The sequence below is a fragment of the Mastomys coucha genome, unplaced genomic scaffold, assembly GCF_008632895.1.
Source record: "Mastomys coucha isolate ucsf_1 unplaced genomic scaffold, UCSF_Mcou_1 pScaffold13, whole genome shotgun sequence".
Taxonomy (NCBI): domain Eukaryota; kingdom Metazoa; phylum Chordata; class Mammalia; order Rodentia; family Muridae; genus Mastomys; species Mastomys coucha.
In genome coordinates, this window is record NW_022196895.1 from 79361848 (window position 1) to 79385759 (window position 23912).

Sequence of the window (23912 nt, forward strand, 5' to 3'; positions counted from 1 at the left end):
AAAAAAAAAAAAAAAAAAAAAGAAATTTCTAGTCTTTCCTTCCTCAGTGACCAAAAGGAATCTTGGACAATCATATAGTCATGAGTTATTTTTTTTCTGTGGACCAAGTCTATGTGAAGCAAGTAGACACCTCTCGGACTTAAGGGACAGATGTTAATCTTGAAGGAGTCAGCATTACTCAAGGAGGTGTCCTTGTCAGCTATGGGCATGAAGTCCCTGGATTTGCCTGTTCCATCCACACAGATTCAGCAATTCTGGCTTCCTTCAGGCTGAGTGCTCACACTCTAATTTGGATGCCGGGAGTTCAGCACTTCCTATGCCATTGAGCCATGCTCTCAACGTTGTCTCTTCCCTCCCTTAAATCTATGCAAATGACGTCCAGCCAGGCTTTCTCTGGCTGTGCCTGCTGTTTGTCCTCTTGGCTGTTACTCTGAAGCCTTCTTATACTACAATAAACTGGTCAATGCCCCTACCCACCAGTGACCAAATATGTCACTCCACCTGTACAAAGGAGACTTTGAGATGGGGAAATTACTCTGGCCTGTCTACACTGGCACCATCTAATCTTTATGCGAGGAAGGCAGGTTAAAGATCAGGTCGAAGGCTCCGGTCAAAGTCAGGCATGTAACAATGGAAGCAAGAAAGGAAGGGTACAGCTGCAGAGGATGGAGGGGAGGAGGAGGGAAGGGAGAAGAAGGGAAGGGAGAAGGGAGAAGGAGGGAAGGGAGGAGGGAGAAGGAGGGAAGGGAGGAGGGAAAAGGAGGGAAAGGAGGAGGGAGAATGAGGGAAAGGAGGAGGGAGAAAGAAGTAAAGATGTGGAGCTGCTGACCTCTTAAACACTGGTTTCCAAGCACCACTACCAACAACCAGAGCTTTGGTTCAGGACTCCAGCTCTTCAGAACAGCCTTACAATCCACATTTTTGTTCATGGTAATATTTACATTTGTCATAGAAAACAAGTTGGAACTTCACATTCTCTCTCCTCTCCTTTCATCCTGAGGAAAAGCCCTGGTCTTTCCAGACCCAGCTTTTACCTGAAGTTGTAGTCTGGAGCTGCCGACTCTCCTCAGAAGCATGCATGTCTGGTGTCGATTGCTTCTGACTGGCTAACTGAGAGTTAACCATGCCCTTTCTCTTCACTGGTCCCTGAGAATTCCTTAAATCCAAGTTCTACCCGCTTTTCCATGGCTCTGTGCTCTTCCCCTGATGGCTGCCTCATGGATACATGCTCCTTCAGCAGACCTTGGGTGTCAGGTCTCATCTGTGTCCTGGGGTCACATCTTTCCCACATCTTCCCTGGCCGTGACATGAGGCATGTCTCTTCAGACTGTGGGACTATTGGCTGGCACAGAGGCTTTCTCCCCAGGACAGCTGACCGGTGGGCAGGGTGGGATTCACCCTGCTTGCCACAGCCCTCCTCTGCAGGGCAGCAGCAGCAGCAGGATCTTAAAGAGCCCGGTTCTGAGTTCTCTAGCCCTGTTTCTTTATTTCAGTGATTAATATTAATAAATCCTTAGTTTCCTTTCTGAGACATCCTTAGCACTTTGTTTGAAAGATAAAGAACCTATTTTGCATGAAAGCTTAAAGTATCCAACTTTCCAACCTCTTTTCTTTACTAAGGCTATGTCAAAGTGTGTGTGTATGTGTGTGTGTGTCTGTGTGTCTGTGTGTGTGTGAAAGAGAGAGAGAAAGAGAGAGAGAGAGAGAAAGAGAGAGAGAGAGAGAAAGAGAGAGAGGAAAGGACAAAATTGCCTAAGACTTCAAGCAGAAACCAAAAGAGAAGGCTCATTCTCTAGGCTCATTCTCTAGGCTGTGTGCCTGTGGATATATTAAGGACTGTGTAGTTTAACTGACACAGGTGTTGAACAGTGAACTTCCCACAGAAAGACCACAAAACCAGAACCACAGTTAGTTTAAAATAATTCAATTAAGTGAAAAATCACTCTATAAATAAATGTATTGGAATGTCCAATGGCACACCAGAGCTGTGATGAATTGAGTGTTTCCATATCAAAATTAACCTAGTTTTTAACATGTGCATTATTACAATGTGGGCATGTCTGGGGTTCACGATGCTCATTTTTTAAAACATATTAATATATGTTCCATTAAACCAACTACTATGCATATGCACAGTCTCTGTAGTAATATAATTTATATAGGGGAGAGCATAAAAACATATGTCCTTTTAAGATTATGTTGATTTTAAAAAGTGTGTACCCCATCTCTACTCGGAACACATTCATTTAAGCACATACAAATTCTCTTTGCTGTTATGGTTTTGGCAGGCCCTAAGACCTACACAGGGTTTTCTGGAAGCAAAGTGCGGGGTTTTGTCATTTAACTTCGTTCTTTGGGGTGGGGGGTGGGCAGAAATGTAGTTTGGACTCCTGGCTTTGACAAGTTGCCTCTCCTAGCCTGAAGCAGCCAGGGCGTCTCTTTTCTCTTTCACAGCGGCTCTGAGGCTCCTCGCTGGCCTTCAATAAGGACACTGTGTGCTGTGAAGCAGCTGCGCAAGGCTTCACAAATGCTGGCTGACAAGAAGTGACAGCCCAGTATATCTCTCACTGGCATTGACAGCTGACAGATGGATACCACTCACACACAGAAGAAAAGCCCCCGGGACGATTCGCCAGCATTACTCTCTGTTCACAGGGCCACATGTGATGGAGTGCTGCTCGGAATAATAAACCCGGCGGAGGACTGCAGCGCCGGCTCTCATACAATACACAGGACTTGTCCCCACTCTAAAACGTGAACAAATATATACACTGAAGCTCTGTCTTGTGGATTATTTTCTGTCTGTTTTTGTTTAGAAATGAAAACAAAAAGCAATGAGAGGCAGAAGAAAGGAGAGAGATGCCAGCATTTGTGAGGAGACTTGTCCGGGAGTGTAGGACATAATCCACACGGAGCGGCAGCCCAAAGCCCCGCGTGGGTTTTGCTGCATACCGCCATCACCCCTCCAATCTGTTTGTTATTATCTTTGCGCTGTTGTTATTGCCTTTCAGAAACCAGTCCATTTTTTAAAGTACGGCTGTTTGGTTTGTTGGAAGGTGGTGCCATAAAACTGGATGGGAGGCGAGTTGATACAACGCAGGGAGGAGAGTGGGAGGGGAGAGGGGAAGGGGGTGAGAAACCAGAAGTGGCCATCTGAACAGGAAGGTGATGAGGATCAGGGGAAGAAGACGGAAGGACAGCCTGGGTACAGAACTACAGACATCAGAAAATCTCACCAAGACTTTCTGGCTTTGAAGTGGGCAATCGCTAAGTGTTTGCTGCGGCTGTCTGCTTTGTGACCCGCGGATGCATAGACTCTGGAGTGTTGTGATCCAAGGATGCAGTCACTCTGGATTCGGTGGGAGCTATTCCTCCTGTGTGAGGGCAGTCCCTTCCAGATCAGGTTAGCACTAGAAGGATGAACAATCTGAAGACAGCTCAGGCACACAGCATGTGACCCACCTCTTACCTGAAGGACCCTTAGAGTGAGTCCCAGAGTGTGAGGAGAATGTGCACTTTGATTCTTAGACAAATTGAGAAGCACTGAAGAGCATTCAAGTGATTCCGTCCCACGGGCAGCATCACATGGTAAACCGTGGGCCCTACTGAGGTTCAAGCACCACCTTAGCTAGCTCCCTGACTGGCTTGGGGGAGGCCCTGACTCCCAGCATGTTGTCCTTGGTGATCATACAATTGCTCCATCCTTCTGTTTGGCAACTTGAAGTTCTGATAGGGAACAGCAGGGGTGCGCAAGATGACTTACAATAGTGCCTTCTGTGGTTACTATGGAAACCACAGGTGAGACTCCCCAGGACTCTCTGCCTTGCCCTAGTTCCTAGTTCCTGGGGATGAGGAAAGGGGATGGGAAACCGTGTTTGTAGGTGAGTAGCAAAAGAGGCTGGCACCATGCCAGTCCTAGGCGACTGAACATGATTGGAAAACTAGGAAGAGATGGCTGCTCAGGTCAGGGAAAATGAGCAATCCCAACACTGAAGGGATTTCCTTCCTTCCTTCCTTCCTTCCTTCCTTCTTTCTTTCTTTCTTTCTTTCTTTCTTTCTTTTTTCTTTTTCTTTTTTGAGACAGGGTTTCTCTGTGTAGCCCTGGCTGTCCTGGAACTCACTCTGTAGACCAGGGTGGCCTCAAACTCAGAAATCCGCCTGCCTCTGTCTCCCATATACTGGGATTAAAGGCATGTGCCTCCACTGCCTGGCTGAATTTCTTTCTTTCTTTCTCTCTTTCATTTTTATTTTTTTGCCTATCTCCCTGCAAGAGTAAGTGTTCAGAGGATGTGGACCAGCAGAGATAGCACCAATGAAGGAGAGAGGAGCAAGTAGTGTCGGGATTGGATGTCCTTAGTTGGTACAGTGGTCAGGGAGGACAAATTTGCAAACACAAAGGCATGTTCATATTTCCAACCTGGCCAATCGGTTCAGCATGTTCTCCTCGTGCCTAGGGAATGTCTGTGGAGTCATCATACCCCATGTGCAAGTGCTACACCAGGGATACTATCTTCTCCCATAGTGCACTGCTCCCTTCCACTCTTGCAGTATGGAGTCTGGTGTAACTTGAGTGGGTGTGTGTCTGCTATCAGCTGCACGGGCCTCACTGCACTGCCTGTTCTGGAGCGACCCTTCGATTAAGGATCTGGGAGTGTCTCACAAAGTCCGGACTGAGGAAGTTTTGCAGCACTCGTGAGTCATGGCATTTATTACTCAAAAGGTCTGCGTTGTGCTCTTCAAAGCAGCAAATACAACATTCACTTATTCAAATCACCTCATTTGTCTCTTGCAACTTCATAAAATGTTCCTGGAATGGAAATTTCCCAAGTGGGACTTGGCCAGAGGAAGTTTCCAGCAGGAATAAGCAAGGAAAACAAAGGAGGGGGGGAGGGCTCGTTCTTACTTTACGGCTTCTTTTCCTTTTAATTAAATAAAAGCAATGGCCTGTACAGAGCTGGATTTCTGCCATATTAATCAACCCGGGGAGAGAATGGCACAGAGCGGCAAAAATCTGAAAACACGAAGGCTGGGTCATTTGGAAACCAGGCCTGTTTCCTCACATGTAGAATTTCGTTTGTATAATTCTTCTGAGTTGAGCTGTGAAACCTACTCAGCCTGTGGAATGTGGACTCTCACTGTACATTCCTGACACGGGAGCTCAGCAGAGCTGGCCGCATTCCGCGTTAGTACCAACACTGCTCAGCTCTCTACGTCGTGTTTCCAGAAGGTTTCATGCACAAAAACCTCTGCCTAAATATCTAAAGGGCGGGCATGCCGCTCTAGGACCATTGTGAGGATTCTGAGTCACTCTGAGGCCCTGCAAGGCAGTGACTACTGCGATAGAGGCTTTGTTTCTGTATTCTTAGAGGAACTGAATCAATAAAAAAAAAAAAAGCTACATGGTAAGAGAGGATTTACTGTAATGGCTTGAAGCCTGTAGAGTTTAGGACGTGAAGTGATGGCTACCAGTGTGCTAGAGAGGCTGTGAGGCGGAAGGGGCAGCGGCAGCAGCAGCAGAGAAAAGACAGAGAAGTACACAGCACTGCTCTGGCCTCAAGCGTCTTTATCTCTGGGCCACCTGAGAGAAGGGCCACCCACTTATCCTTCCTGTAAGTGCCTTCACAGACTCACGCTGAAGTATGCTTCTTGGTTTACGACTGGTCTTCTCAAGATAACAATGAAGATTAACCATGACAGTTCCCTGACACCTCTGGGTCGCAGTCAGAGCAGCTCCATCAAACAGAACAGATTTTTGTGTATTACCATTCATTAGTTTTCCAAGTCCTTTCTCACTCCTGAGTCTTTCTGCCTAGCCCAGGCTGACTTGAAACTCATGAACATCACATTACAACGCTAAATGTACCTGGAATACAGTTGTGTGCTGCCACCCTGGCGCTCGTGTGCTGCCACTGAAATGCTTTGAGTAGTATATGGATTTTTTTCCAAGCATAAGAACTGGTAAGAGAGCCCCAGGAGAGAAAGACAAGATGGAAGAGTTCAGCCTGGCCTTCACACAGAGAAATCTCCAAAACAGAGGGACAAAATGGCATGGGATGGAAATGAGCCCCTCACTGGACTCAGGCTTAGGGAAAACCAGGCTATACTGCAGGGAGAGAGGCTTCTGGTCCTTAGAAGAAGCCCCAAGCTTGTCCAACTGTGCTGGATCCTCTGCTCTTGTGGGGTGTCAATATGGGCCTTGCGGAACTCTGGGTGTCACTGGGATTCATCTTGGGAGCAGCAGAGGAGAGCCTTGGGGGCAGAGCTTTCTCAGTTACCTCATGCATGCGGCATCTCAGTACCCCCCCTCCCTGCAGTTCACAGTCAAGCCTTGAAGGGCATGTTCACCTTAGCTGGCTTTTTTTTTTTTCCATGTTTGTCTGTCACTCTCTGGGCACTTCAGAAACCACAGCTTCATGTTTATAAGAAACCAGGGAAGAGAATAGAGGGAAAGGAGTAGGAGTCATTTCTATCTATCATTAGCTTTCTACCCAGTTCTCCTTAGATTCAATACTACTCAAAAACAAAACAAAACAAAACCAACAAATCGTAGAGTTTTGACGAGTTGCATGCCCATTTTGCAGTTGGGATAGTCAAGTTCAGCACATGTCAGCAATCAGCTAATATGGGACTTCACCTGCTTTCCTTAAATATAAGGATCTTGCTCCTCCCCCATGGACTGCTCAGTGCAGTCAGGAATACTTTTAACTCTGTGAATCACAAGCAGTCATCTCTGCTTGACTTCTTCTAGCTGCCTCTTCCAGGAAAGACCTTGAGGTCAGCCAGTGAGAAGTGCATGGCAAATCTATCCTCTATGCTGCTGCTACAGCAGATCAAAGCCTGAGACGCCAGCCTCCCAAATCTTGGGATGCAAGAGGTTACCTAGTCCCCATCTTAAGAGTGGAGAACCTACAGCTCTGAACAGTGTAACTGAGACAGAGGGTAGGTAACAGGGTGTGTCCGAAGACGGGAACTCAGAAGCCGAGATGCACAGGGTGAAGCTTTTGAGTTTTATAGACAAAAGGCAAGGGTATGAAATTATGAGTGCAAAATGAGGAAGAGTATCATGGTCTATTTTCTTTTTGCTGTGATAAAAAAAAACACTCTGACACAAGCAACCTGTTTTGGCCTACAGTTCATTCACACAGTGCATTGTGGTGGAGCAGTTAAGGTATCAGGAAGTGGAAGCAACTGGTCATGAGGCACCTGCAACTGGAAGCAGAGAATGGTGGATGCATCCACCTGCTTAGCTTCCTTTCTCCATTTACTACTCCAGGATCCCAGCTAGGGAATGGTGCCACCCAGAGTGGACACATGTTCTCAAGCCAATACAGTCAATATACCCAACTAGGGAATGGTGCCACCCAGAGTGGACATATGTTCTCAAGCCAATACAGTCAATATATCCAACCAGAGAATGGTGCCACCCATAGTGAACATACCTTCTCAAGCCAATACACTAAAGATAGCCAACTAGGGTATGGTGCCACTCATAGTGAACATAACCTCCTTAAGCCAATGCTGTCACGATACCCACCTAGGGAATGGTGTCACCCATAGTGAAGTGAACATACCTTTGCAAGCCAATACAGTAAAGATAATACCTCACAGAAGCCAGAAGCCAGTCTTCCACATGATTCTAGACTCTGTCAGGTTGACAACACTTGCCACCATAGTAAGGGGTAATAATATGTAATTGGATTTTATATACTTCAGTTCTGTGAAATACTTTGCATTTTAAACTGAATGGCATGAGAGACTGAAATAAAGTTATATGTATTTTGTATAATTTTGTTCCTACTTAATATGGATTGAAATGCTCAAAGCAGCTCCCAAAAAGTAATTATATACCTGAGAAGGGAGACAGAAAAGAGATCTCTCGAGTCCCATATTCTAATGTCTTCTTGTGCATGGCAGTGGATGGCATTCTACCCAAATTAAGGGCCATGCATCTCTGGTGTCTCTGACATTTCCATCTTTATTTCAGGGCCTCTGCTGGCAGGCAGTGGTGGCTAGAAAATTCCCCTCCAAAAGTTGGCACAAAAATTTCAGTGACTAATTGTGTGTTCAACTTCCTCTTTGAATGGAACCATGTCATTCATGAGAGGAGAGAGGTGCTAGCTTCCTGAGGCTCTTAGCTCCTGTGTCTGTGTGAAATTAAGTGAACTAAAATTAGGTTGTGTGTGGGAAAGTTCTTTGGAGATGGGAAGACTATGCAAATGCCATTATAAATGGCAGTCAGTGTATTTCTTTAAAAGAATGCTTCAGAAAAAAAAAAAGACCCTTGTTCTCTTCTGTGAGATCCCTAAAGGCCAGAAGAGTGCTTGTAGATAATCATGGATTAATTGTAAACATAAAGAAAGATGTTTAAAAAATATATCAAAGCTATTGCTTCAGGGTAAACTCAATGCCATGAATGCTGCAATGTTTTCTTTTATCTGAGAGGCTTTCCTGGCACCTGAAATTATTTCTTTCATGTCTGATACAGAAGAGTGAAGAGGCAGGGCTCCCTGGAGAGGAGCCTTCTCTACTGCAGCCTTATAAACCATCAGCAGCCAGTGCGGTTTCAGGTTACAGCTGACACTCACAAGGTGAGGTCCTACCTGCAGATGGGATAGGCCAGCTCTGGCTCCTGCCCTGCCCACTTGACTGAGGATGCTGGCTGTGGAATCACACCTGCTGTGGAGAAAAGTAGCTGGCTACGGACTGCCCTTTGGAACCCTGCACCTCTGGCCATATGAACATGCTTTCTGCCAAAGTGAACTTCGTTCTACTGGGTGCAAGACTGAGAAACAGACTTCCATATTTGGGGGATACTTTCCTGGATCCAGTGCATGCTTACACCAAAATCAGCAAAGAGATTGAGAAACCCTGAAGGTTTTCTGTTACCACAGAAGGGTGTGTCTGATGTACAGCAGTGGCCATGGGTAGGGAATGGAATCCACTTGGCATTGTGCAGCAGGCGGAACACTCCAGAAAAGTCTGATCTTTCACCAGAATCTGCTCCAGGGATTTCAGAGTCTGAAATGAATCTGAGTTAGTAAAGTTTTATTTTTATTTTTTTAAAAAATATGATCATTATAGGGATGAGACTCAGGGGTGTGCTAGGTAAGAACTTTCCTGTTGAGCTACATACTCAGATACTCAGCCTTTCCTTAATATGGTTGTGACGTTATCTAAAGTCAATTTTCAACTTAATACAATCACTCCACTCTGATACTTCTAAGAGGTTTACTCTACCCAAATCCTCTTCCTCATTCTACTTGAAATGAAGGTCTGGCTCCTAGATAGAAGATCCTCACAGCTTAGACTCAGACCACAGATCCCAGGGACTTGAGGTTTGTGTTCTCTGTGTACTGTCTCCCCTCACCCCCAAATATCCAGAAAGGCAAGATAGAAACCTTTATTACTGTTACTGTGTGTTCTGAGAATAAGGAAGTTCTTCACTATTTTCCTGTAGACTTAAACTTCAGGGATATCCAAAACATCCAGTCTCTCTAAACATAGCTCATAACTTATTTGGGATACACGAAGAAGAATTTTCAGCATGCAATGAGTGCTATTAACAAACCTTGTGTGTATGTGTGTGTATGTGTTTATCTGTGTGTATATCTGTGTGTGTGTGTGTGTGTGTGTTGGGAAAAAACCTGTGTAGATTCAAACAGGAGAGAAGAAGGGCAGGAAGGAAGGGGAGATGGAAGAAAAGAGGGAAAGAGAAGGAGGAGGAGGAGAAGGGATAAACCACCTTTTAAAGCAAGTTTTTAATTAAAATGTAATCACATCTTTCCCACCTTACCTTCTTCTCTTTGTCTCTTGCAGCTCCTTCCTTGCCCCCTCAGATTGATAGCTTTCTCTTACTTGACTTTTATTGTTCCATATATGTATTCATACACATGTGAAGACATATAGATATAACATACTGAGTCCATTTGCTGTCTGTAGGTATAGGGTTTCAGGCCTGACCACTGACACCATCTCTATTACACATGACTAACTGTGTCAGCCATTCTTAGTTTTCCCCGTTGCTCCTTTAAGCTCCACATTGATCTTGGAGAATGAGGTGTTATTATTCCAAATTTATGGAAGGAAAGAGCTTGTCATATATCCAGTAAATAATAGAGTTGGTTTATAGACACGAACGCCTCTAGCTCCAAAACTGAGTCCCTTTTGTACTGCATCTGATTAGTGCAAGACCAGCCTGCTTGAGGGAAGGAATCTTCATAAGCAGCATGCATTGGCTGTCCCGCTGGTGCGGGCTGTGCACTACGGTGGCTCAGAGGCCTCATTTTACCCTGTCTCTCCTATCATTGTGAACAGTTGGTTTGTCAAGGGTTGTAGTCTCACACCATCACATCTGCCAGGCTGTTCCTAGAATGTCATGTTTATCCTGCTGGCCTGGTTAGTTTAGACAGACACTCCTCCCTCACCCTGGTGTGCTACTGGAACATCAGTGCTCAGAGACCATAGGTTTAGTGGTCAGGGCTCAGCTGGTAAATGTGTGCCCAGATCCGATCCAGGGATGCTACTCCATCTCTATCCATTGTACTACAGCTGTAGCATTGGGAAGGCCATACTTAGTGGAACACAGAAAAGAATTTCTATTAGTTACTTCTCTTGCTCTGACAAAACACCATGACTGAGTCAACTGAGCAAGAATTTGATTGGGCTCTTCCAGTTTCAGAGGGTTTCGAGTTCACCCTGACAAAGCAAAAGCATAGGGTTAGGAACACCTGAAAGCTCCCATCTTGATCTACAGGCAGGAGACCTTGAGAGCACATTGGGGCAGTGTAAGCCTTTTTGAAACCTTAAAGATTGCCCCCAGTGGCACACCTCCTTCAACATGGCCACACCTCCTAATCCTTCCTACACAGTTCCACATCCCTAGGAAGACGTATTCAAGCATATGAGCCTATGGGGCCGTTCTCATCCAAGCCACCATAGAAGTAGTCACACGATGACCTACCTCAAAGCGGTAGCTTTACCTACCCGAGTACCTGCCCTGTGACTTTCACTTCAGCCCTTTGCTTTCCCTTGATAATTATGGTGAATGTGGATGTGGACAGGGTTCTATCCCTTGTGGAGTTGAGTATTTCCTAAGGGACTGAAAGGATGCTCATCATGTTCTGTGGGAAAGATACAAAGAAGAACCCTGATACCAGAGGAGCTGTTGTTCCTGGCTGCTCTGTAGTAGGTTGGCTATCACAGCCTCCACTGCAGGGGCCAGAGCCTGGAGCAGGTTTGCATGTGTAAAGTAAATCTGTGCCCACAGATGTTCTTGGGACAAAGTTGAAGGTTGGGGTCCAGTCACCGACAGATATGAACCCAATTCAGCATCCCTGGTCTAGAAAATATGAGGAACTTTAGAAAGCTAATCACCAAGTTGAATTCCTGGGCTGATATCAAAATAGTATTTCTTTAAGACAGTGTCTTCCTTCATCTTTAAGTGTGTAAATGTATCGCTTTATTGAAGCATGTGTCCATTTTTATAAGCTGATTTATGGTGACCGTAATGGGATTCACCCTGTCACCCTGTAAATAAAGGCAGCACTTCATTAAACAAGGTAATCAAATTTAAGCAGCCCCACTTCCCTGTTAATAACAGGGCCTTCCGTGCCTATTGCTCTAGAGATCCACCTACTGTAATGAATGGGGATTCTAGGAGGGAAGTGGCCCACTACTGATGAAGGGTTAGGCGGAGGGGTGCTTGCTGCTTGTGCACACAACCCACAGCAGCAATAGTAACAAGCAGCCATTTGCTGTAATGAAGTGCTTTAATGCATGGACTTCCTTCTCCAGTGGGAGGAGCATCACCCTGCTCATCAGACTCAGAATGCTGGGGCATGCTGGGGTATCAGTAACCAGGCTGACAGAACGCTTCCAAAGGGTGCTTTCAAGAGGATATTTTTCATGCTGGTTTTTGTCTCTCCCATCTGGAGTGACACCACAAGCTGGCAACACACAGGATGAATATGGGATAGATATTTCCATCACATCGTGTTAGTTATGGGGTCATCTGGGGATGTGTGACTTTGGAACATCAGTCAGAGAGCTGTGATTATCCCAGCCATGACCTCTTCAGCTGGTTCAAACAGTTGCTGAGCTGTTGGAGTCTGCTGGACTGTGGACCAAGGAAATGCCTCCAGCATGATGCCTCCAGGAGCTACAAGCACCACTCAAGCTGTGTCCAGGAGTCCAGTGAGGAAGGACCCTTCAATGAACTATGGCACGCACAGTGACAGGTTTTGATCTGAGGTCTTGAGATCAAATGTCCTTGCTAGGCAACATGTAAGCACCACATCAAGGAGCTCACTGCCACCTCTAACTAAAACTGTAGGGGATCCGACACTCTCTTCTAGTTTCTGGTTTATCGTAGGTAGCCTTTGTATTTGACACGGCCTGTTGTTCAGTGTGTGGTGTGCTTGACATCCTATTCATGGTCTGTTCACATAGCCAAGGATACATAATGGCAGCTATATGGGCTCTTGAACATGATCCCGTGTACATCATTTACTGATGTGCCTTAGTGTGCAGGGTCTAGCATTCTGGTGTTTCTGATGACCCTTTCATATACCTGTTGTCAAGCTCATATGTTGCCCTATTAGGCAGCTCTTCTATCTGGGTCCTGTAACATTCTCTCCCACCATAAGCAGCTTCTCTAAATCCCAAGTTCATACACACGAGGTGGACCAGGTTTAGGTCTAATAACCCTCTCTTCTGGAATTTGGATATTTAAAATGATTAAAACATAGTTTTAGGAAGTCTCTTCCCTAGTTAAGCAGAGTAGATTGGGAATAGACTATGGCTTATGCATCTGTGTAGGAGGAAGCAGTTCAGGGCTTTGGCTGTGCAGATTTGGGGAGAGTATTATCATCTGGGGGATCAGGAAGGTAAATGGCCTGAAAGCACCAGCGGGAACCCAGAAATGGAACTGGAATGGGAAAGAGACAGGTATTTGGGAATTCGATGTAATTGGGAATTTGACCACATAGACCGTGTTTGAAGCTGTATCATCCTGTGAGCTTGGATAGAGAAGAGAATCAAGAACTGGGAGCTGGAGAGATGACCCCGTGGTTAAGATTGTTGCTCTTCCCATAGGATGGGGGTTCAGTTCCTAGCACCCACGCCAGGAGGCTCACAGTCACCTGCAACTCAAGTTTTGGGAGATCCAGCACTTTCTGCTGGCATTGGTGGACACACGCACAAAACTTCAGTGTCTCAGTCACTCTTCTATTGCTGGGAAGAGACACAGGTACCAAGGCAGACCTTTTGTGCTTGTATGTGCATGTGTGTGCGCGCGCGTGTGTGTGTGTGTGTGTGTGTGTGTGTGTATGTACGCGTGCATGTGTGTGTGTGCGTGTGCGTGTGTGTGTGCATGTGTGTGCATGTGCATGTGTGTGTGCCTGTGAGTGTGCGTGTGTGTGCATGTGCGTGTGTGTGTATATGTGTGTGTTTTCCTTCACTAGTCCTAGTTTGAGAGAGTAGAAGAACGTAGGAGTAAAGACAATCACTGAGTTAAAAACCATCATCAGCAAGATCAGTGAGCATAGAAAGCCTGTCTTCCCACTGAACCCCCAAGCCTCAGTGTTTCTCAGAGGCACTTTGCTTGCTTTCAGTTCTCCACATGTGCTGCAGCTAGAGAGCAGGAGTAGTATGTTGTGTCATTGTATCTAAGTGTTTGTCACAAGTCCTCCTGATATCTGAACGTCCCATTTCCTTGTTGCTTTCATGTGGCTATCACAGGAACCAAAGGGTGGATGATGCAAGGAAGGAGTCTGCAGTTAGTGGTGCAGCAGATGTCACTTTTAGGGCAGCATTGCCCCTACAAACACCTTCCCCTAAGAACTCTGGGGATGGGGCCTAGCTCAGTGGGCAAGATTTACTGCTGTGCAAGCATGAGGACCTAGGTCTAGATTTCCAGAACCAGTGAAAAGCTGGGCTTAGCAGCACTCATCTGTAACCTCAGCATTGGCAGAGTGCAGACCCACCAGTCCTGGGGCCTCAGTGGGCAGCCAGCCAGGGTAGTGGAAATAGTGAGGTTGAGGCTTAGAGAGAGTCCCTGTCTCTCAAAAAATGATCTGCTGGCTTCAACCTCTTGTCACCACATATGTCTACGTGAGTACAAATATCAGCAGACATGTATGAACATTCACTCATCCATACCATACATACATACAGAGAGAGAGAGAGACAGAGACAGAGACAGAGACAGAGACAGACAGAGAGAAATATTGAGAGAGATTGAGAGAGAGAGAGAGAGAGATGAATGGGCAGACAGACAGACAGAGAGACAAAGAGGGAGAGGGAGAGAAGATGGGGTATTGGAGGTGCACATGGCTTGAAGCAAGGAGGTAAATCAGGGTTATTATGGACCCAGTGGTGGAGCTGAGGCGTGAGGTACACGACGGAGTGGCATCCACAGCCACTTGGGGAATTTGAGAAACTAGCATTGGGTGTACAAGTTCTAAGTTCGGCTCTCTTCCATGATTCCACGATTACACGATGGTCCCTTCATGAGTGTCATCCATACATCAGGATTTTAACAAGCATTCTTATTATAAATGTCATACATTATTCTAGAATACTGTGCAAAGACGTGCTAAGATAAAAGCCAGTGACTCCAGGGTCCACCATCATGAGATCCGCATTTCCAACTGCTTGGGCTTTGCCCTCTCTTTCTTTTTGTAGTAGCATGTGCACACAGTCTTCATTAACATATTGTATAGAGTTACATACAGTCTTTAATTTTAATATTATTTTGTATTCAGAATCATTGCTGTTTCTTTTAGTCAGGTTTTACCACCATTTTTATATAGTCATCCCATTTCTGAAACACATTGCATGGGTAGACTTCTTGGACAATGTCTTTGCACTAAAGATAAAAGTTAGAATTCATCATCTATATGGGGCTATAAGATTTGACCTTTCCCCTTTGTATTAGAGAAGCAATAGGCACTCATTTTATTCACAAATACAAAGGCATGGATATTGAATTTATTTTCAAACTTGTTAGGCTCAACGTTCTCTCCCAGACCAGAATATATCCCTGGACAGGTGCTATAGTATCATAATTAGGAATTAATAAAACAAATATTTGAATTATTTTTTTTAAATAAGATTTTCAAAAGTCGCAATATCAACATGCCTCATAATGGGTTTACCCAACTCTCTCTGGCAGAACCTTTAATCTCATTCAGGAAGATGTTTTTGACAATACCCAAGTAGACAGAGATTTGGCACTGCCACAGGGGGATTTCTGCTTTTTCCCAGAGCAAAAGAGGCTGATGTGCCACAACATAAGTAGAGACGGTCACATTTCCTGTTTTCTTGCCCCCGAATCAAACTAGACTTGAAGCTGGGTGCGAATCACTGTCGAATCCCGTCTTGAACCCTTCTGATTAAGACGCCTCGCTGCTTACCCTTTCTGCTCTATCTTAGATAGGTTTGGTAGGTAGCAGTCTATTATATGCCCAAAATAAGATAAAAAAGAAATTGCAATTGTATGTAACAATGAATCTTCTAATTTTCCCCTGGGTAAATTAATAAAATGGATGGGAGCCCGCGATTCTAGCTGCGCGCACGCGCTTGCACTCCTCTCCTGGTGGTTGAATGCTCTTCCAGTTTCACTAATTTGAGATGCTATTTTTATCACACATCACTCTCCCTGCACTGTCGCATGTAGAATTGCTTGCATGGCTTCATTTACAGCCAGCTCTTGGAGCTGCTCTGAGTACACACTGCCGCCTACATGGGAGCACAAGAAAGTGTGAGCACCACTGCCTGATCGCTGTTTCGCCTGATCACTGTTTACTATAAGGGCCACTGGCGGAAGGACTCTTCAGAGAGAAGTGGAAGCCTTTAGTGTCGTGACAGCTTCTTCCAGGGATATGCTGAAATGACAAACACAAAGAAGGGAAGCCTCTGACGCAGTCTCTAGGCTCCTGAAACAGGGTCTCTAGGCCCCTGATGCACGGTTTCTAAGCCTCCCAAGAGAACTGGAGTTGTTTTTTTGTTTGTTTGTTTTTGTTTTTTGTTTTTGTTTTGCTTACATACATGGGAATCTACAAGAAGGGTGAAATTGTAGACATTACAGGGCACTGTTCAAAAAGAAACACACACACACACACACACACACACACACACGTTAAGCAAGTTAAGGGTAAGATTCTTGCTCAGAGAGTTAGCGTTCTGTGCTAGGTAGTTTTATGTCAACTTGACACACAACTAGGATCATTTAGGAAGAGGGAATTTCAACTGAGAAAATGCATCCACCATATTAGTCTGTGGGCAAGCCTGTGGTACATTTTCTTAATCCTGGATTGGTTGGGAGGGCTGTTCATTATGGGTGGGGCCACCCTTGGGCTTGCGGTTCTGCATTCTATCAGAAAGCAGTCTGAATAAGCCACTAGGAGCAAGGCAGTCATCAGTACCCCACAGTGACCCCCCGCCCCCCCGCATCAGCTCTGCCTCCGTCTTCCAGCCCTGTCTGAGTTTCTGCCCTGACTTCCTTTGGTGGTAGATTGTGATATGGAAGTGGAAGCTGAAATAAACCCATTCCTTCCCAAGGTTATGGTCGTGGTATCTTATCCCTGTACGAGAAACCCTAAGATATGCACTTTGAGCATCGTGAGCACGCCTGAGAGCCTAGACAGCTTTCTGGAACAGGATGCCAAAGAGAACCCAAAGGGTCTTGGGTTCACCTGCAGTACCTGCTCCACCAGGAGAAGCACACTTCATTCTAGTGTGAGCTGTAACTCACGGCTTCATGTGAAAAAGTAGTAAAAGACCTAGACTGTACCGAAAAGCAAACAAAACAAACCAAAAAGCAGAAATTCAACCACATCACTTTTTGTTTGGAGGAAGCATAAATTCTAAGCTCCAAACAGGAGGGATACGTGTTGTCATTTTTCTCAACACTGGGACAAACACCTGACAAGAGAAATGCAAGGGAGAAGGGTTTGTTTTAACTTACAGTCTGAGAGTCCGGTCCATCATGGTGGGGGATCTTGGGGCAGTCAGGAGGCAGAAAGAGACGAATGCCGCTGCTCAGCTCACACGTCAGTCAGCCTGGACCACAGCCCCTGGACAGACGACCTGTACAGTGAAGTCTTCCTATGTCAGGTAACCACCCGAGAAATCTCCTCAAACACCGGCTCAGGGCTTTGACACCTCGGTAGCTCAGATCCTGTGATGTTGACAATCAGCATTAACCACCACTGAGAACCGATAGATCGCTGTCTGGGGAAGGTAGGTCTGTCTGTCCAGTCACCAGCATGCGTGATAGTCTCTGAAGGCCAAGGGTATCAGCAGCTACAGCCACCTCACCTTCCTGATGTCCTGCAGATGCACCACAAATTTGGTTTTTAATCTCCTCACTCAATGCCAGAGTCGCTGCTCCCTGACAGGAGCTTGAGAGAGAGAGAGTCAGTTTGAGCCTTTGGGAATTTTAACTGACCTACTTGTTTTCTCCAGGTTCTTTGAATGAACCCTGCTTGCTTATGAACCTTGTGGGTCGGGTAAATACTTCTGTTGGCAAACTACTAGCTATATAGCAGGACCTATGTTACTAATACCCATATATAAAAGCTAGGCATTGAGGAACATGGCAACAATCCCAGGGCTGTGGGGGCAGAGGCAAGAGGGACTTGTTAGTCATCTTGTACTAGTGAGCTTCAGGACCAGTGAGGGACTGTCTCAAAAAACAAGGAGAAGGAGCTACTGAGCATGGCTATCACACACACACACACACACACACACACACACACACACACACGTACAGAATATATACATGTGGGTATACACATAAATGTGTACACACAGGCACATGCAAGAATGATCTTTGTAAAGGAGTACTATTTATTTCATTTTTGAAGGCTCAAGTGAGAACTTCAGTCTCTATAATCGATTATGAAATTATTTTCACTCTCATTTTTAAATTCTCAACTAGCTTGATATAAATTATATTTTATATTTAGGAAAGAAGTTGAGTATCTCTCCTGTTTACCTAGGATATGGAAGTATAAGCATGTAGCCATTCATTTATTAATGGCTTGAAAGGCTTTGCTTATGAGGCTTTTTGCATAAAGCTTGAGTTTGCTTAGCTATTTTACCTCATGCTTTTAAAAACGTTGTTTCCCTTTAAAGATTATAAATTGATTAAAATGACTTATGTTTCCTGAATATTCTGCTGTACTTGGGGGGTATTGAATGATTTTCATTATTATCTTTCTTGTTTTTCTCACACTTGGCTAATAGTCTAATAAGTTGAGAATTCTTGGTGGGGAGTACTTTTCTCTAGAAAATTTGGAAATGTTTGCTTATTAATTTTAGAGGCCTGAGATACTGTGGGATGCTCCCTTTCATAACTTTTGTGTGATTTTTTTTTGGCCTTCTGTGATTATGTGATGTTTTTCTGTTGTGTCCATTTCTCTGAAAGCCATGGTACCATATCTTGTTGTAATGTTACTTCTAGTCATTGTGGTAGGAAATGGTGGACCATTTAATCTTTGATCCGCAGCAACAGCAACTTTCTTTTATTATATCTTTGCTTATTTTCTTCTGAGTGTTTAAGGTATTATTACTATTATTATTATTATTATTATTATTACTGTTGTTGTTGTTATTTCCTTTTTCTTGAACTTCCATTCAATAACCCAGGAGGATTTCCTGGGACACTGGAGCTTCTAAAATTGTCATCTGTCTTCATGCTCCTTATAAGGGACTATACGTTTGCTCTGCTGCTTTTAGAGTTCTGTGAAACCTTTCAATCTGATTGATAATTTCTGAATTGTCGCAACTGTACTTTAGGTTATCAATGGGCTCACCTCCACATCCTTACAATGGGCACCTGTTCTATGGACAATATGGCATCTCACTCTATCTCTAAGCACACCAATGAGGACTTTAAATTTCTTTCAATTTTTTTTTAATAAAGGAAAATATTTCATTGCGGCTGGCTTACAGTTTCTACGTTTTTCAAGATTATTTTAGCCTTTTTCCTTCCTACTGAATGCTTTCTTGGAGTTTTTGCTAATTATTGCCTCAGTTGAAAACTGGAGACCTGGCGCCTCAGAGCCCTTCTGAGACCCACAGGAACAGTTTCTGTTCAGCAGGGCTTTCCCAGGCGTGTCCTTGCCGGTTCTTTATTTGGTGCTTTGATTCTTGTTTTAAATTATTATTCACTTCTGGTTTAGCTGGGCATCTTATCATACCTGAGGCCTTTCCCATTCTTGATTTCCCCCATGACTTCACTTCCTGAATACTTCCTGAATCACCTGGCTGTCAGCTCGGACCCACTGTTTAACTGCCATCCTTGCATCATGATTCCGATGGATGAGATGCCCAAAGTTCCTTACATGTTTCTATTTCTATTTCTGTTTCTATTCCTCTTCATGGCACTCACTTTCTCCTCTCCTGAAGACATGAGTACCCCCAACCTCCACATACTTCCACACTTATCACAAAGCAATGAGCTCAATCTATATGCCCTATTTGTGCCTGTGACCATTTAGGTATGTGTCTTGTCCAGAGCCTTGGCGGTGCTCCACGGGGTCACTTGAGGTTTTATCAATTAGGTCTACCCATCAACATATCCTTTAACCCAGTTCCAATTCCAGAGCAACCAGCAAAGTGCTACGCAAAGCCTTGGGTGAGCCGTGAGGAGAGAGGGCTTTGCTCCAGGGACGAGTTTGACTGTGCATGCTTTTCTCATCTCTGGATATTTAGAGGGAGTGTAGGAGCTGCTGTGCCAGGAAATTTTAACAGATGCCATTTGCAATGAAAGCTGAACTGGCCTTTCCCTGCCCCAAATCTGCCTCTTAATTTTCCCAAAGTCCACTGTTTCATAAGGTCTGCCACAGTGCACTGCAATTCTCAATTTCTTAAGGAAACAACTTGTATGTTTGCCCTTTCCACCGATTAAACAAATTCGCATACAACTTCCACACTTGGCTTTGTGCTCAGTAATCCAGGGATTGGCTCTGTTCCATGTCTCACTGACGATGAGAAATGCGGACCTAGGCTGATGGAGTGCATGCTGCTGGGAGCCGCACAGCGGCATTGATATTGCCATTATTTATTATTTACATATTTAACGACCTTATTGATATTATGTGCTGTTAGCACTACTAATTATAACACAATAAACATAATTTATAAATGCAGTGATGGTGATGTACATAATCAAGTATGAGCAACAGTACCTGGAGCAGCTGCACTCTCCCCATCCAGGGAGGACTATCCTGTGAGAGTGAGCTATCAGCTCACTGAGAGCCTTTAAAGTAAAATAAAAAATATTTTAATGAATTAGAAACAGATTGGGGATAACATGTGTGATGCTGCCTCAAAATAAATCCAAATGATCATTTTATGAGAGCGGTGTGCTTCCTTGTCCTTGGAACGTCATGGAACATTCACAGAGATTCCCCAATCTAACTTCACATGCGATTTACCATGCTGGTCACCCTAAAGGGGACAGAGGATCCCAGGACAATGGCATAGTCCCAAAGAAGAGGGTGTAACATGTAACTCCACTTGTCCTTGAAATCTGGAAAATGGGGTACTAGGACATAAGAATACTTTCTATCTAAATCTAGACACAGAGAATCCGGTCATAGCTGGATGAGAAAAGAGACACGTCTGGATTTCCATTTCCGATTCTCCACGCAAAGGAGTGAAAGGATTTTGACCTGCTCCTCCACAATCTCTAAGAATTCAGAGAGGTGACAGAATTTGGCAACAACAAAAAAAGACGCCCTGACTCTCTTCATTACAGATGCTCATGATGTGTGAAAAATATTCATAGCTCAATAATATCACCAAGGTGTTGATGATATCAATAAAAAGCTATCCATGTTTTCAACATAGCAGGTTTTTAAATAATGTTGATTCTCAATTGCTAATCAACCACTTTAATATAACTAATATTATTTTGCATATTGTAGATATCATCTAGAATGATGTCTAGTGTTCATTCAGTCACTTCATCTAATTAGGCCTCTTAATGGTTTCACCTCAGGGTACCTGTGTATCAAGAAGACAAACAGCTATGCCCACTCTTGCTCCAGCTGTTGTGATGGTTAATTATCATTGTCAACTTGACTAGATTTAGAACTCCTAGCACACACTCTGAGTGTGTCTTTCAGGGTGCTTCCACATAGGATTAATAGACTTCCGTGAATATGGGTGGCACCAGAGTCCTGGACTGAATAAAAAGGTAAAAAGGAGAAATTCAGCTGAACATTAGCATTCTCTTTCTCTGCTTCCTGATGTACCCAGCAAGTACCTGCTGATGCAGCCACAGCCACAGCCACAATGCAGCCACAGATGCAGCCACAGCCACAATGCAGCCACAGATGCAGCCACAGCCACACACACACACACACACACACACGGGCACAGTCATACCCACAGCCTCAGCTGCAACCACAGACACATATGCAGCCAAAGCCACAGCCAGCCACAGTCACAATCACAGATCCAGCCACAGTCACAGCCACAGCCACAGATGTAGCCATAGGCACAGATGCAGCCACAGACACAGATGCAAGCACAGCTACAGACAAAGACACAGATGCAGCCACAGCCATACACACACACAGGCACAGTCATAGCCACAGCCACAGATGCAGCCACAGCCATAAACACACACACACACACACATACACACACACACACACACACACACAGGCACAGACACAGACACAGCTAGCCACAGCCACAGCCAGCCACAGCCACAGCCACAGATGCAGCCATAGGCACAGAGGCAGGCACAGCTACAAACAAAGATACAGATGCAACCACAGCCATATGCACACACAGGCACAGTCATAGCCACAGCCTCAGCTGCAGCTACTGCCACAGCTAGCCACAGCCACAGATGCAGCCACAACTACAACCACAGTCACAGATGGAGCCACAGCAACAGATGCATCCACAGCCACAGAGGCAGCCATAGACACAGAGGCAGCCACAGCCACAGCCACAGATGCAGCCACAGATGCTGCTGCCTATGTCTTTCCCACCATGGGACTGTATCCCCAAACCATGAGTGAGCCCCCCCAAAAAAACCTACCACAAAACAAACAAAACACTCTCCATCCTTCCTTAAGAGAACTAGTGCAGCTGTCCGATGCTACATATTTCTGGTTGCACTCTTCTATGCCCTGAGCACACACACTAGAATATCTTGATCCTCACCTCCAGGTCTGGTCATTCCTTTCCACCAGAGTTCCTCATTCACTGCTCTATGCTGTTTACAACTCTTCATGCTTGCTTCTCAAAGGCCCGCATGACACTGATGTGGCTTCTATCCGTAAGACACATTTCTCTCCCAGGAAACATTTTCTTGGTAGAAGAGCGTGAAAGTTCCCTCAATACGCATATACCAGTATTTGTATACTAATCTTACTCACAAATGTCATTATTTTACTCTGTAATTCTCCGTTTGAAGACTATTTGCTTACCTAAATTGCCTCTTTGTTAATGAGAACTTCTGTTCTTTAAGGTTTTAAATTGTATGTGTGTTTATCTGCATGTATGCATGTGCACCACATGAGCAGAGACCCTTGGAGGCCAGAAGAGAGTTTCTGAACCCTTAGAACTAGAGTTACAGATAGCTATGAACTACAAGGTGGGTGCCGGGAACTAAAACCTAGTGTATTTTGCAAGAACAGCAATGCTCTTAGTCACTGAGCTAGCTTTGAGTTCTTTAGGTATTCTAGATGCGAGTGCCCTACCGCATGAACCCCTGGAAGCTCCCCCTCTTCCTGTGATGTGCCTTTATGGTTTCCTTTGCTTTTGCTCCTTGTCCTTCCACAGTGGACCTGAGCACAGGGTCTTGCACATGCTAAGCAGGCCCTCTGTCACTAGGCTACATCCTTGGCCGTCGTATTTTCCCTTGTCAGTTTTGAAACAGATCCTCACTAAGTCACCCATGATGTACTTAATCTTGCCATCCTCCTGCCTCAGCCTCCTGAATGGCTGGGGTCTTAGACTGATACAACGAGGTCAGTTTTGAACTTGACTCATTCTCACTTGTGAATCTGTACTCTTATTTCCTGAGATGTGGGGATCTTCTTCAGAAAGTCAAATTACCTCTGTTTGTAGGTTCAATGATTCTGTACAGAAAAGACCTGAAAGAGTCTATTTGAAGACTTTGTAATCTGATGAACATTTTTTTAGCCAAGTAGCAGGATAAACTATCAGCTTACAAAAATCAGTAGCTTTTCTGTACACCCATAATAAATCTGCTGAGAAAGAAATCAGGGAGAAAAATCCCATTCCTAATAACGTCATTAAAAAAATAATGTATCAAGTAATAAACCTAACCCAACCTAACCTAACTGAGGAGATTAATGCTCTCTACAATGAAAACCACAGAACACCAAGTGATGCAATAATAGAATACACCGCGATATGCAAAGACCTCCCATAACGGGCAGAATGAATGTAGTGAAATGGTCAGAGCACTAAATATGACATGCCATCTTGATGGTGATTCTGGTCAACATTCCAATGACATTCTTCACAGAAATCGAAGAGACAATCCTAACATTCAAAGGGAAGCATGAGCAGCTGCATGAGCCAAAGCAACACAGAGTGTAAATGGAGGATCACAATACCCAATTTCAAAGTGTACCACAGAGCTATGATAATGGAAACAGCTTGGTACAGGCACAAAATAGACACACAATCAGTGGGATATAATAGAGAGCACAGGAATACACCTCTATAAGTGCAGCTACCTAATCTTTGATGAAAGTTTCAAAACCCTCAGTGGGGGTGGGGAAAAAAGACCCCTTCAGAAGTGTGGCTGAATATCTATCTACGTGTAGAAGAGTAAAATTAGATCCTTTTTTTGTTTGTTTGTTTGTTTGTTTGGGTTTTGTTTCTTTTTGGTTTTTTTTTTTTTTTTTTTT

The 23912-nt window shown here is 44.6% G+C and overlaps 2 long non-coding RNA genes across 2 annotated transcripts in view; one reads left to right on the plus strand and one right to left on the minus strand.

Annotated features, from left to right (window-relative positions):
* Positions 1 to 2780, plus strand: part of LOC116087754 — a 16646-nt gene extending 13866 nt beyond the window's left edge. Inside the window, exon 5 of the long non-coding RNA XR_004117620.1 lies at positions 2455 to 2780. This is a non-coding gene — a long non-coding RNA (uncharacterized LOC116087754). The remainder of the gene's footprint in view (positions 1 to 2454) is intronic.
* Positions 2781 to 14726: 11946 nt separating this feature from the next.
* On the minus strand, positions 14727 to 19291 carry LOC116087755. The gene is made up of 3 exons (XR_004117621.1): positions 19206 to 19291; positions 16967 to 17331; positions 14727 to 15884 (listed from the first exon to the last, which is right to left on the minus strand). It is a non-coding gene; the product is annotated as an uncharacterized LOC116087755 (long non-coding RNA).
* Between the last annotated feature and the right edge of the window lie 4621 nt (positions 19292 to 23912).